Source organism: Camelina sativa, chromosome 14, assembly GCF_030686135.1.
Source record: "Camelina sativa cultivar CO46 ecotype springtype chromosome 14, ASM3068613v1".
Lineage (NCBI taxonomy): Eukaryota > Viridiplantae > Streptophyta > Magnoliopsida > Brassicales > Brassicaceae > Camelina > Camelina sativa.
Window position 1 is genome coordinate 33,694,314 of NC_141893.1, and position 13,853 is coordinate 33,708,166.

The following is a 13,853-nucleotide window of genomic DNA, read 5'->3' on the forward strand; positions in this document are numbered from 1 at the left end:
GAAGTCAAACCGTTGGAATTATCTATGAAGTCTGTATATTTGAAATGGTGTTTAATTGAAATTTATAAATTTTTCTTTTTGATTTTGTAGTTCAAAATGTTTTGTATCGGTTATGTACTTGCCTCTGTCTATTATTGTCATGATAATATATTATACTTTTGGATCAATCATGTTTTTGTTTTTGTTAGGCATCTAGGTTATTGATTTAAGACTTCTACGGATAGTCAGCTATGTAATGAGTAATTGACTTGTTGCTTACTCTTTCAGGTAGATGGCGCAAATACCTGTTGTTTACGGAGTATGGGCGACGAGAAATGGGTCCTGGCATTTTGATATGGATGGACACAAAGGTGGGAGAACGTTTTTTTTGCGACACGGTTGTACATACACTGAGCTTCTTGAAATGGCTGTAGAAGATTATCTGATTGACAAAGAAACAGAGATGGTTCAGTTATCGTATCCCTTAACAGAGATGATGCTTCAGCAATTGCCCCAAGATACACCTCCTGTCTATGTCACAAATGATAGATCAGTTCAGAACTTGATAGATTTTAGTAGTAGGAATGTTGTTCGCCTTTGCGTCTCTACGCGATGCATGGATGGACAATCGGTTAAGGGATATGTTAATGATATAAATAACTCTTGTTCTATTGCCGATGGGGAGCCAACGGATGAATTTGGTGACGATGTAGATCCAGGTGCCGATGAAGGTGTAGAAGAATGTGAAGAAGCTCTCCATGACACTACAGATGAGAAGCCAAAAGATGTTGATGACATGGATTTCGATTACAGTGAGTACGACAAATTTGAAGATGAAGATGACGATGAAGATGGAGATCACCCGGATGTAGATGCTGAAGAAGGAAAACCGTTTGTTGGTGGTATTCATGGACAGTTAAATAATCCTTGGATAGACCAACTGAAAGTAAGTCAATGCTTTCCATGCAAACATGATGTCATAAGAGAGGTGCGTTTGACCGCTATTATGCTAAAATTCTCTTTCAAAATTAAGAAGTCCACAAAGTCTCGGTTGGGGCAATATGCTCTGTGCCAGGATGCACGTGGAGGGTCGTGGCCACTGTGAAGAATGATCCAACCACTTTTTGGGTCACCAAATATCTGAACGTGCATACATGTTCTATTGTGGACCGCATAACTCACCGTAAGCGTTGCACCTCCAAATATATTGGGATGCTTTTTGTAGACCGGGTAGGAATAGTAGATGGTGTTGTCCCACAACATATCCAAGATTCAATGAGGACAATGTTCGACATGACATTGGATTACACAACTTCGTACAGGGCTTTACAATATGCCTTGGAATATGTGAGAGGAAATGTCGAATCTGGATATGCGAAGTTGCCTTATTGTCTTAGAAAAATAGAGCAGTCAAACCGGGGAAGTGTCGTTGACCTTGTTGTTGATGACGATCATAGGTTTAAGTACCTTTTTCTATCTTTCGATGCTTCAATCTGTGGTTTCAATTATGTCAGGCGAGTTATTGTGGTTGATGGGACCCATCTCACAAGAAAGTATGAAGGTGTATTGCTAGTCGCTTGCGCACATGATGGTAACTTTCAGATATTTCCGTTGGCTTTTGGAATTTTTGACTCAGAGTGTGATGCTTCATGGGATTGGTTTTTCACCAAATTAAGTGAGTGTATCTCGGATGAATATCCACTGGTAGTAGTTTCGGATAGGTGCAGTTCAATAGCTAAAGCATGTCGCAATGTTATGCCATGGGCAACACAAGGGATATGTTACTACCATCTCCAACAAAACATAATTTCTAATTTCCGTGGGAAGCAACTGATGTACTTGGTGAAAGGGGCATCATATGCGCATATGTATGATGATTACAACCGCTACATGGCTTCCCTTAAATCCGGCCCTTGCAGCGTACTTGAATGAGGCAGATCCAACTTTATAGTCTCGGGTTTACTGTCCAAGAGATAGATACAACATCAAGACTAGCAACATTGCGGAATCTATCAACTCCATGCTAAAGAAAGCCAAAGGTTATCTCATCACATATCTCATTGAGTTTATTACGAAAAAGTTAGGTAGGTGGTATTGGAAAAGACGAGATGATGCACTTAGTCTGACAACCACTTTTAGTCGGGGTGTTGAGTTCTTATTGGCCGTAAGGGAGCATTACGCAGATATGATGACGGTAGAACGCATTGATGGCTGGCGTTTCTACGTTAGGGGTGGGCAACATGACTGTTTGGTTGACTTGGAAGCAAAATCTTGTTCATGCGGGGTGTTTGATGTTGAGAAAATGCCATGTTCACATGCAATTAAGGCTGTCAAGTCAAGCGGATGACATATGTCTACCGTAGTCGAAGCTTACTATAGAAAATATTATGTCTATGCGTCGTACGTGACTACCATCATGCCCAATGTCGAGCACGATCTAATTGGGCCAGATATCCGATGTATACCTCCCATACCGAAGCGGAAGCCTGGAAGGCAAAAGAAGTCTCGTTGGCTAACATGGCTAGAACTATCACGTAAAAATGGGAGCAAGCTGAGGAAGTCTCATAAGCAATATGCTTGTTCAAAATGCAGACAGCCTGGACATACTCGACCTCATTGTGTAAGTAACAATTCCACTTGATATATTTTTAACGTTTTGTATATGATCGTCAGTTACACTAACAATTATTTGTATAGGTTGCTGAACATGGCGAGTAGAAGTTAACTTCATCGTGAAGTCATCTAGAGTTTTCTTAGCTATAATTTGTCTCTGTAATTTTCCGGGATTATCCCACGTGTTCACGTCGACATTATTAAAGACTAGTACGTAACTATCATTTACTCGTAAGATCATTTTATGATACTCCTCTTCTTGAACAACCACAATCAGCTAGAGAATGATGAGCCTAATTTCGGGGTCAGTTTCTGATACAAATTCGCATATACAAACAACTGCTCCAATCTACAACTACTGCGGTAGATCAACGATTATTGTGAAATCATGGACAGATGCAAATCCAGGAAGAAATTTCTTCAGATGCACTGTTCATGGGTTTTCCCATTGGTCAGACGTAGAACCATCACGTGGTTGGCAAAGGCGGAGCTTATTGGATGCGAGAGATGAGATCCGTCGGCATAGAGAAGAAATCAAGGTACTTAAAGAATCTGTAAGAGAAATGAAAGAACAAGTTGTTAACGGTTTGGTGAACTCTGGGGTGGTTAACACATATGAGGAAGACAAGAAGAAGTTTGAATGTGACTTACTGGCAGCGAATGAAAGGGAAAAAATGCTTCGAAAATTTATGGTTCTCTCTTGGATAGGTTTCATTGTTGTCATTGCAATGTGTCTTGGGATGTGTACCAAGTCTCTAAGTTAACTTCAATCTAATGTCTACTAAGCTTTCGATGTATGATGCGTTTCTCTCTACATTCAATGTACCCTTTCGATATCTCTGCATTCGTTGTACCCTTTCGCTATCTCTACATTCGTTGTAATCTTTCGATATCTCTACATTCGTTGTACCCTTTCGATTTCTCTACATTCATTGTATCGTTGCCGTCTCAATTTCACCTATAAATATCCTCTCAATTTCCACTCAATCTTTTGCATCTCCTTCTTCGATAACAAGAGAATAAGTTGGTTACGAGCTATGGCCGGAGAGAGTTCCAGTAAGCGTAAGCGAAGCAATTCCGATTTCGAGTGGGATGAGGAAGTAATAGATGCCATGAAAGATGCTTTTGAGAGGACGAGAGTCGTGGTTGAAGAAGAGACGAAGGACCGATTTAAAGCCATTCTTCGTATGATGAGAGATCACATGAAGAAGAAGGAAGAGGCTACTGCCCTTGTGCATCAAGTGGATCTGATCGACGCTCAACTATCCTAACTGAATCAAATATTGGGTCAACAACTTGTCGACATCGAGGCAGAGCACAAGAGGTTAGAGGAGATGAGAGAGGTTGCGGAAGCTGATGTCAAACAGTGTGTGGTTCCTCCTCCTATTGATTGGGGCAAACTTCATGTCTGTCTCGACGATTAGTTGCATCACCCAAACTCCTATTTGTATTTTATTTTTGAACTGAATTTATGCATTCTGAATATCTATTTCTCTATTTCTATTGGTCAACTCTACATGTCTATTGAACAACAATATCCATTCGAAGTCTCCAAGTTAACTTCAGAAATATGTCTAATAGGCTTTCGCTGTACGCTATTGTTTAGAGAGACTACAAGTAATTAATATTTTTATAAGTAACTAATGAGGAACAAGCAAGTGTAAAAATAAACAGAGTCGACAAAAAAAAAAAAGCATCGGTTCTCTCTTCTCTCTCTCTTTTTTGTATTATTTTATTAATATTTTAATAAAAATTTATAATAACACATTCCCCGATAAAGTTTATAACTCTGTCACATTTTATATTATTTTATGTTGCTTATCTGGTTCTGACAGCAAGAGTAGAGTATCGGCGAGATAGCAGATAAAAAAGCACTTTGTTGGTTTTTATTGAAACTCTGTAGATGGATTGAGATGAACCACTGTTTTAGTATTGAGATGTTAGGTGAGAGGATTCCACAAAAATATATGGATGACAGCAAGAGCAGCCTATCATCATAGTTAAACAAAAAATTTAACTACGAGAACAAAAGTTTTACATGTCTATTGAACAACAATATCCATTCGAAGTCTCCAAGTTAACTTCAGAAATATGTCTACTAGGCTTTCGTTGTACGCTATTGTTTAGAGAGACTACAAGTAATTAATATTTTAGTAAGTAACTAATGAGGAACAAACAAGTGTACGCTATTATTAACGTTTAACGTTTGAAGTTATGTATATGTTACGAAAAACAGACCAAAAAATACCAATATCCCACATATAACTAGTAGACAACAAGAACAATCATCCTTACACATTAGAGTTTAAAAGGAGGTTCACACAAAAAATATCAAGCTCCCGCCCATCATCAGAGTTTAATCAGTAGGATCCCACCCACAAAATATAAAGATCCCCCAAACAGAAACAAAACATCAACCCTACATCATCCTAATGAGTCATACATACTTAAAAAAAGAGTTTAAGTCTTTCAAACAAAGTTTATAGTTAGTCCCGGATTGGGGGAGGATCATAGAGCCCAAAGTCGTCTATGTAGTTCTCCTCATTTTGTCCACGACATTCAATCTCGTGAAATAAGTCACAAGCCATCTTCTCCCTTATCTGTGTGATGTTTGCGTCGCACAAAGTAGTAGGAAAGGCTAACCCAAGAGCATGACATTCTATGTACTTCAAAGTATACACACCACAGTCACCTGGCTTCTTGTTCGGAGGCACTCCTTTTTTGACCCGCTCATGAGTGAACTTCTCGTACGAATACATATGCTTGTGGTTAGGGCTGGCTAACTCCCGCAACACGTAGGGAACCAAGACGGCAATAGGTTCGATGGCAGATGCAAGCTCTTCGTCGTTGGTGACACTCGGGATGCTATCCCAGACGACGATGTGTCTCATGGGAATCGAGATCCACATACCTACCCAGTGCGTCGACTTCACGTTTAAAGGCACGTATAAGTCGTCCACTTCCAGACCCCATTGCTTGTTAGTCTGAGCATAAGGTGGATACTCCCCTGCATGGTAGCTAAAGGCACCGACCGGCAACAGTTTCCCAGATCCATTAGCATGTGCTTCAGAATTGACAAAGTCAAGGTACTTCGTTGTCCACAGATGAGTGAACATAGCGTCTAGGAAAGCCAATCTACTCGTTCTAAATATCTGAGGATGCTACGCGTGTCGATGTCTCAATAGATTCAACCCCGCATCCATGTGCTGGATAACCACATGGATTTAAAACAAAGTTATATAATATTGAAGACCGACTCGAAGTTTTCTAGTATACTTGGAGACGAAGTTTTCTAGTAGTCTTACCGAATCTCGTAGCCAGACTGTTTTTGTCTACAGTTTGTACCACCAAAGACAGGATCGGGATTTCTCTGGGACCTTGTTCTTGTACGTCCTGCGGGTGATAAATGGTTTGGATACATATAAGTTACTAGAGTTTCGACAAAGAGAATTTTTGAAACATAACATAAAAGTTAGTAGACTTACGGATCTTTCTTTAAGAAATCAAGGAAAACCTTCTTCAACTCCATGTCTGCTTTATCAAAACGATTGTACGCTGACGTGGCTGATTTATCACCCATGATAGTCTTGGCTGTGTTATCACCAACGAAAGGAGAACGTTAACTTGACACTAACCTCTTAACCCTTTCAGTCTTGCCATGTGCCGTAATCCTAGCCGCTTCTTTCCTTGGTTCTTGTTTCTTGGCTCTAGCAGTCAAGTCGGCAGCTGTTGGGATTTTCGTGCGAATAAATACAGGTGGGTCTGACTCAGTGTCAGATGATTCAGAGTTGACTTTCTTTGGCACCTTCGTATCCGTATGAGTAACAGGTGGAGATGGTTTCAGGGTCTCAGATTGCCCTGGCTTGTTCTGCAAATTCCGGTTTAAAAGTTACATGGTCATTTCTGGAAACATATAATATTAAAGTCGCCTCATATATTTAATTTGTCTCAAATAAAACAAACAAAGAAAACACGGATATAGAAGTCTACTTAACATAAGGAAGTCTACTTCACATAAGGAAGACAATTGTTTTTATGTCTTCGAAGTTGACAACTTCTGGAAGTCTATTTTTTCTTCGCCTTGTACCTGGTATTGTGATTTTGAGGGATCGTAGTAGGAAATTGAAAGTGTTCAGAACTAACCATTTCCGTCTGAGATTCCTTCTGTTCATTTGATACAGCCTCTTTAGTACCAGAAGCTACCTGAGAGTCCTTCTGTTCCTTTGATAAAAGATCAGCCTCTTTCGTACCAGTCACATCTCCCTTTATTTTGGTAAGATCCGAAGCCAGGCTTTCAATCTTCCTATTCAACATGTTGAAACCTTCCTTCATCTAATCAAGCAGAGCTGCTCCCCACATGCTGAGCTCATCTTTAATAGAATCCAAGATATTGAACTCCAAGGCAGTTGAAGTACCTGAACAATGCCTCTTCCCACTTGGCTCATCAAATGTACCAGCTCTCTTCTTCTCACTCTTTTCCTCCACCTTCACCTTCGCATTGTTGGATTCATAAATACCATCCGTCTGCCACAAACCTCTCCCCCACCTCCATGGACCAAAATCCCCATTGAATGCTCTCAAAATCTTATCAGTCTTCTCATCTGCTTCATCGTCTTCCCAAACAGGACTAATCATGTCACCAATGGTTTTGAAGTGTCTGATGTTTGACTACAATTGATATAAAACAGTGTACTAGTTCAAATTATAGGCAAATCACAAAGGTGCGTACCTGTTTTAAAATGCCCTCTTTGACATTTTTTCTACCGCGAGAACTGTGGTAAGCAAGCAACGGTGGACTTGGATTGTTCGCCAACGGTTCCCCAATTGATTTGCCAAAATCAGGCATAGATTTGTACACCCATATCTGCAGAGCTTCGACAAATCCGTCTATGGTGTAACTCTGCTTGTTTAAGTCCTTCTCCTTAACAGACAAAATCAGGTTCTTGAAAACAACTCTTCCCCAGGGATAATCAAGAAATGCATCTAAATCCATGACTAGCCTAGTCATATTTAGACGGGTGGGCGTTGATGGTTTCCTAGCTTCTATAAACCCAGCATAGATAGCTAAATAACCCAACCTAATACGATCTATTCTATCCCAATCACTTGAGTTCTTACATGCTACAACCAGTTGCTCAATACTCGGACCGCTGTCTAAATTGACTCCAAGCTTCTCCCAAAAATCTTCCATCTCAACTGAAACCTCCACATGTGGCTGGTCCAACAACTCGACATCGTCACAGTTAAGTCCACTGATGGCTTCAAACTCATTCAAAGAAAATCGTAAAGGATTAGATCCAACCATACTCTAGATCTCGTACTTTTTGTTGCAGATTATCTGAAAGGTGAGCAAATGGTGAACCAGTCTGGAAGCCCATTCGAATTCGAGCTTGTAGAACTGTAACAAGACACCCAGTCGAGACTGATAAATCTCGTCCCATTCATCCGGCTCGAGAGCTTTGTACAGTTCAGCAAACAGCTTCATATCGTTGCTGTAATAGCCGATGCTTTTTATTGGAAGCGGCTCATCACCTTTCGCGTAAAACCTCCGAGGAAATTCTGATTTTCTCTCCTCGTCCATTCTGCAAGATAAGATTAGGTTTGGCGGGGAAATTAAAAAACGAGAGATTGAGAAAGAGGAAGACAAATCCAATAAGTCTATGCGTCAAATTGAAAAAGAAGGCTACTATCAAATTGCAAAAGAAGTCAACCTCCAGTTTGATCGAAGAGGACAACAGCGGCAAAGACGCGGCGAAGATGAAGATAAAGCGGCTGGGTTGAAGAATACAGAGTTCGTCGAGATCTGGTACAAATAAGTTAAATGAAGTAAGTAAACTGACAATCCGAAAGATAGAGATTTATGTTTAACATGAACAAAAAATGGGAAAATCAATCGTTAGTGATAAGCGATAAGCGGAAGGATAAGCGAAAGAGATAAGCGGAAGGGAATCGTTTTCTAGTTCCTTATGAGGAAGAATTAGAGATAACTATCCTATGTTATCTCGGTTTTTTAAGTTTTATAAAATTACAATAATTATAATAATCCCGGTTTTATAAAACCAAAATCGTTTTATTAGAAACAGTACCAGAAAATTAGGAAGAAATTATAAAGAAACCGGTTAAAACCGGTTCCCGCTTATCGGTAAATTAAACATAGAAATATTACCGCCAACTAACTTCAAATCAAATTATACCTTGTAATGATTATGTTGACAACTTCTCTGGCAGACTTCTTGATGTTCATATATTTTACCTTGTTTTCCTTTAGTTTATTCACAACTTTTGCATCTTTTGCTATCCATTTAGGCCATTATTGTGTAGCTTTAGGACTAATCATGCATTAGAGTATAGTTGCATTGCATTTGCATCTTTTCATGCATAAACAGGTGATTTTGGAGCTTAAGGAGCATGAAAGCAATGCTGAGGAGAAGTGAAGCAATCATGAGGAGAAAACAAGAGAGTTAAGGCTGAATAATCAAGGTCCAGAGTCCAACTCGACCGCACCACTCGACTACCACTCGACCGTGTGCTGAGGAGGACTCGACCGAGTGGAGAATGCACGAGAGAAGCCAGCTCGACCAGCCACTCGACCGAGCACTAGTCAAGTTGACCGAGCCGTTGACTACTTTGACTTTTTGTATTTTTAGGGCTTCCACCTCACCTCCTATATAAGGCCCTTGTACCTGCAGCCACCAAAGAGTCCAGCTTTTTAGAGAGTCTAAAACCTAGTTTTTACCTTTTTTAGATTTTATTCCTTTTGCACTTTCTTTTATTTTAGATTTTGTACTTGTTTAAGAAAGAAAGACTAGATCCTTGTATTTTGTTTGTTTCATAACTTTGAAAATATTAAGATTTCGAGTTTTATTTCTTCATCAACATTGTAGATCTCTGTTTCATCTTTCTAATGATGCAAGTTTCAATATTTTCTGGGTTTTTGACATATTTCACCATGTGTTCTTGTGAGTAGTTTGCTTTGGACCTTGAGGATGGGTTAGGCTGGGTTGATCTTGTGGTTTGTTTGATTTGGTCAAGCTTGATTGTTGTAGATCTCTTCTAGGCTAGATGATCTTAATGCTGATCCTATATCTGAGAAGGTAGGGTTTAATTTCAAGCATCTTAGCATCACACCAATGTCTAAGGAGCATAGATAAGGCTAGATCTAAAGCTTACCATTAGGCTTGCTAAGAGATTAGAAGTCTTGTTTGGTTTGAGATGTATTGCTTAATGCCTGCTTGTGTAGATTCTTTTCTTTGTGAGAACAAGTCTAGAAATGCATAGGTTTGATTGTTTCTTGCCATGAGAGTGGATTAAACATGTCTTAGAATAGTATGTCTAAAGATCAGCTCAAAGTTTGCTTGAGATTTGTTGACCAAGTTAGATAACCATAATGATTAGTTCAGCCCATGAATCCCTCCTCAAGGCCTTCTTTGTTTATTAATATCTTAGTCTAAATATCATTGCTTGCTTGTTGTTTGATTCGTTTTTGCATTGCTCTGTTTTTATTGTGTTGCTCTGTTTTCACGTTTAGTCTAGCTCGACCCTGTACTCGACCTACACTCGGTCGAGTGCTTGCTCAAGTTCGTCCCCAGAACTTGTGTTTATGATTTGTGATTGTCCTGTTTAATTCCTGTTTTAGTTCTGTTGCATTCATTTAGCTTTCTGTTCATTACTTATCTTGCATTAGTTCTTCATCAACATAGTTTCTATTTCTGTTCTTGCTATTATAATCACTCTGTTCCATTTGCATTTAGCTCCTAGTTCTTGTAGTTTTACTTTCTGCACTTTCCATTTCATAATAGGATTGTTAGTGACAAACAACCTTTACATCTGGCTTGACTTAGACTCATATGCACATCTTAATTGTTCACAAACACTCAGATTGGATTGACACCTCTTATACTACAATTGCATAAGGGGAATTGAAACACCCTGACATCCATTCATTCATAAGTCATCATTCTATTCATCATTCACCACACCACAAAAATAGTTAGTTTCACTTCTCCACGGGAAACTGGACCGTCTGCAAATCCATCAAATCAAATTAATTTTTGTACTATTATGCTGAAGACTTCTTTCTGGGGAAACTAAAACATACTTTAAACTGCAAATCCATCAAATCAAATTAATTTTTGTACTATGCTGAGGACTTATCAAGTAGACTTCTTTCTGGGAAAACTAAAACATACTCTAAACTGCAAATCCATCAAATCAAATTAATTAATACATCGTTAACGACGATGAACGAGTTTCTATGGTACAAGGACAAAAGTTGCGTGTATATAGAATTCTACACTTTTAAGTATAAAGTGATATGATATAGAAACTTTCTAAGAGTTACACAGACGTGAATGATAGATGATTATACACTTATATGATGAAGTGAAGTGATATAGAGAAAGTTTCAATTACCCAACCGCGATCAGTCTCCAATTAAGTGTGGATGATTTATATTGACCGATACAAGTATTTTGACCAATCACCAATTTTCCGGCGTGAAGATGAACTACGTACTATTTTTTTTAAAGAGAAAAGAAATGATTTAAAGATAACTTTTTTGGTTGCAGTTTTAAAATAATCAAAAGGCCCGTGCTGGTTTATATATACGAGACGAAACGGTTACAATGAACAGTTACATAATTAATAACGTAAACCGTCATGTCGTAAATCATTAACGAGTAGACTTCGTCTACTGACTTCTTAATGTAAACGGGGGAAGTCTACTAAATAGGTCATCTAATGAAGTCAACGATATCGTCCAAATATTACAGAAACTGAAGCAAGTTCACAGATTACAGACATAAATACGCCATTCAAACAAACGGCCACGATAAAGAGAGGTTCACAGATTTTAATTGAAAGATCTACGAAGCAAAAGATTAATACAACAATAAAGATTATACCGGCGATTAAGATATTCTCGACCACCGCGCGTACACGACGGACTGACAGACGTAATTCCTTCATCTGATCTTTCACCTTGTCTAGCTCCTGCTGAACCCATAACATTTCATCATTTTCCTGGATGGCTGTAATAGAATCCCTTTGGTCAGCAAGTCCACCTCTCATTGCTTGAAGTTCTTGCATAATAGCCTCATCCCACCATTTCATAATATGGTCCTCTCCATCCTATACCATAACATAGAAATAAATATACCATAAGAATATTATCTATACTCAAATAATAATTATACCAAACGAATAAACCATCATACAATCTAACAACCTCATGGTTATTCCATCCAAAGAAAATCCTTCCAGGATTGTCGGCTGTGGTGGAACATTTCATAACGGTTTCCCTTCCGCAGAAACATTTGTCAGGAATTCCAACTGTCAGGCCAAGAATGTTTACTTCGGGTGGACCTTTCACTCCATACTTGCAAAGAACTAGAAGATGGCTAAGTGTAGCTGTGTAACCCCATATCTGAGTGCAAAATGAACAAAAAACTATGAAAACATATATATTTTCGAACAAAATTAGCTAAATCGTTACAAAAGCAAATCGCCGACGATAAATGATGAGAATACTTATCTGAGATATCATTGAGTTTCAAAGACTATAAATAATGAGGATAGAATCTGAATTTTCGAGAGCAACAATATCGGAATTTTAGAGAGAGAAATTGTGGAGAGAGAGAAAGCACATACAAACTAGGGTTGACTTACAGAAAGAAATATTTATATGGTTACTGAATCCGGTTAGGTTAAAATCAAGGAATCGGTACGCATTCGGTTTGGTTCAGCTATCGGTTTGGTTCAGCTATCGGTTTGGTTAAATTGTTGATGAAATTAAAATAATATAATATTAATAGTTGATGGCATTACAAAGTCAACCACCAATAGTCTACAGAGAAGTCTACTTAAGCAAACCCTAAATCAAATAATTTTAACCTAATCAGCTTTTCCTCCCTTAATTTGACTAGTTTATATGTAAATTTATTTTATTTCAATGCAGGAAGTCTATGTGGTTATTATTTGGTCAATAGGTTTACCAAATTATTTTTTATAAATTTTAAAATTAAAATTTAAACTATAATTAACGAGTAGACATATCTTTATGTCTACTCGTTGACGTCAATTGGAGTCTTCCTTAAATGTATCTATTGCAGACTTCTTCCGGATTACATCTGTCATTTCGGCTTCTGTTTTTTGTTTGGTCGTAAGGGAGTTAACTATAATTTCAACACCCTTAATGGTTATGTTTTTCGAAAATCGAATATAGGGTCTACGATTTCATTCAAATGCAAATAAAGGTAAAAATATGCAATTGTCCCGTTTTAAAAAGGCTAATTAAGTATAACAAGTGTTATCGATTGCATATTAGGTTATTATTTTGAGACAAAATAGTATTGTATAATTTTTTTTTTCAAAATGATTGCGGTGCAATTCGATGGTATTATGCTAGAACATTGAAAAAGAAATACATAGTCATGTTTGGAAGAAAAGATAACATCTTTGATTTGGGCTATGGTTTGTGTTAATATTCTTTTGAATATATAGACATAAATTAACGTTCAAATTCCAGAGATGACAATCGAATACTCATATAAAGTTTTTAAAGTATTTAAATCAGTAAAATGATATGTTTAGGGAAAAGGTAATAACACATTTGAAAGAAACGTACATATGAAGTTAAATAACATGGATAGAAATGATAAAAAAAAGTTTAGACAAAGAATATTGCGGAGATAGGAGGTGAGGGTGTGAAATCACCTAAACCAAAGAAGGGGGCGGGCAATTCTGCGGAGATAAACAAAGGTATGATGGAGGATGTGGATCCACCTGATACTATCCCATGAACGGAACATCTCGATCACCACAAGGGACGGTTAGTATTTGCGTATGCCGTCGACTGGAAATGCCCCTTTCTCCAGGTTTTCATCTTCCCCTAAGAATTTGGACTGTCCCCTTTGTTATTCCCTATATTCTCAGTATAACAATTCCAATCTTACCAATTCATGCTCACCTGCGTTATCTACGGAGCAATGTATTTGTAAGCCGAGATCCTTTAGTCATTATCATTGACATTCCGGTTATGGGTAACCGAGACACTTTATTGTTGAAATCGATGGTGTATGTTTACAGCTGGAAGTTAAGGACATTAGTGAAGTTTGTACTAGCCGCTTGCCATTGTTGGTCTAATGGGTCAATGGCGTTTGCTCATCTTTCGGAAAAGATCGATTTGGAAGCAATTCAAGATCGAATGGTCCTCGTGCAAGAAGATTGCGAATTTGCGGACGCGGGCTTTCTAGCTCGTCCTG

The 13,853-nt window shown here is 38.3% G+C and overlaps 2 pseudogenes; one reads left to right on the plus strand and one right to left on the minus strand.

Moving 5' to 3' along the window:
- The first annotated feature begins 271 nt into the window (after positions 1-271).
- Positions 272-2,620, plus strand: LOC147928980 (uncharacterized; annotated as a pseudogene).
- A 4,304-nt stretch (positions 2,621-6,924) lies between these two features.
- On the minus strand, positions 6,925-8,173 carry LOC147928981 (uncharacterized; annotated as a pseudogene).
- Between the last annotated feature and the right edge of the window lie 5,680 nt (positions 8,174-13,853).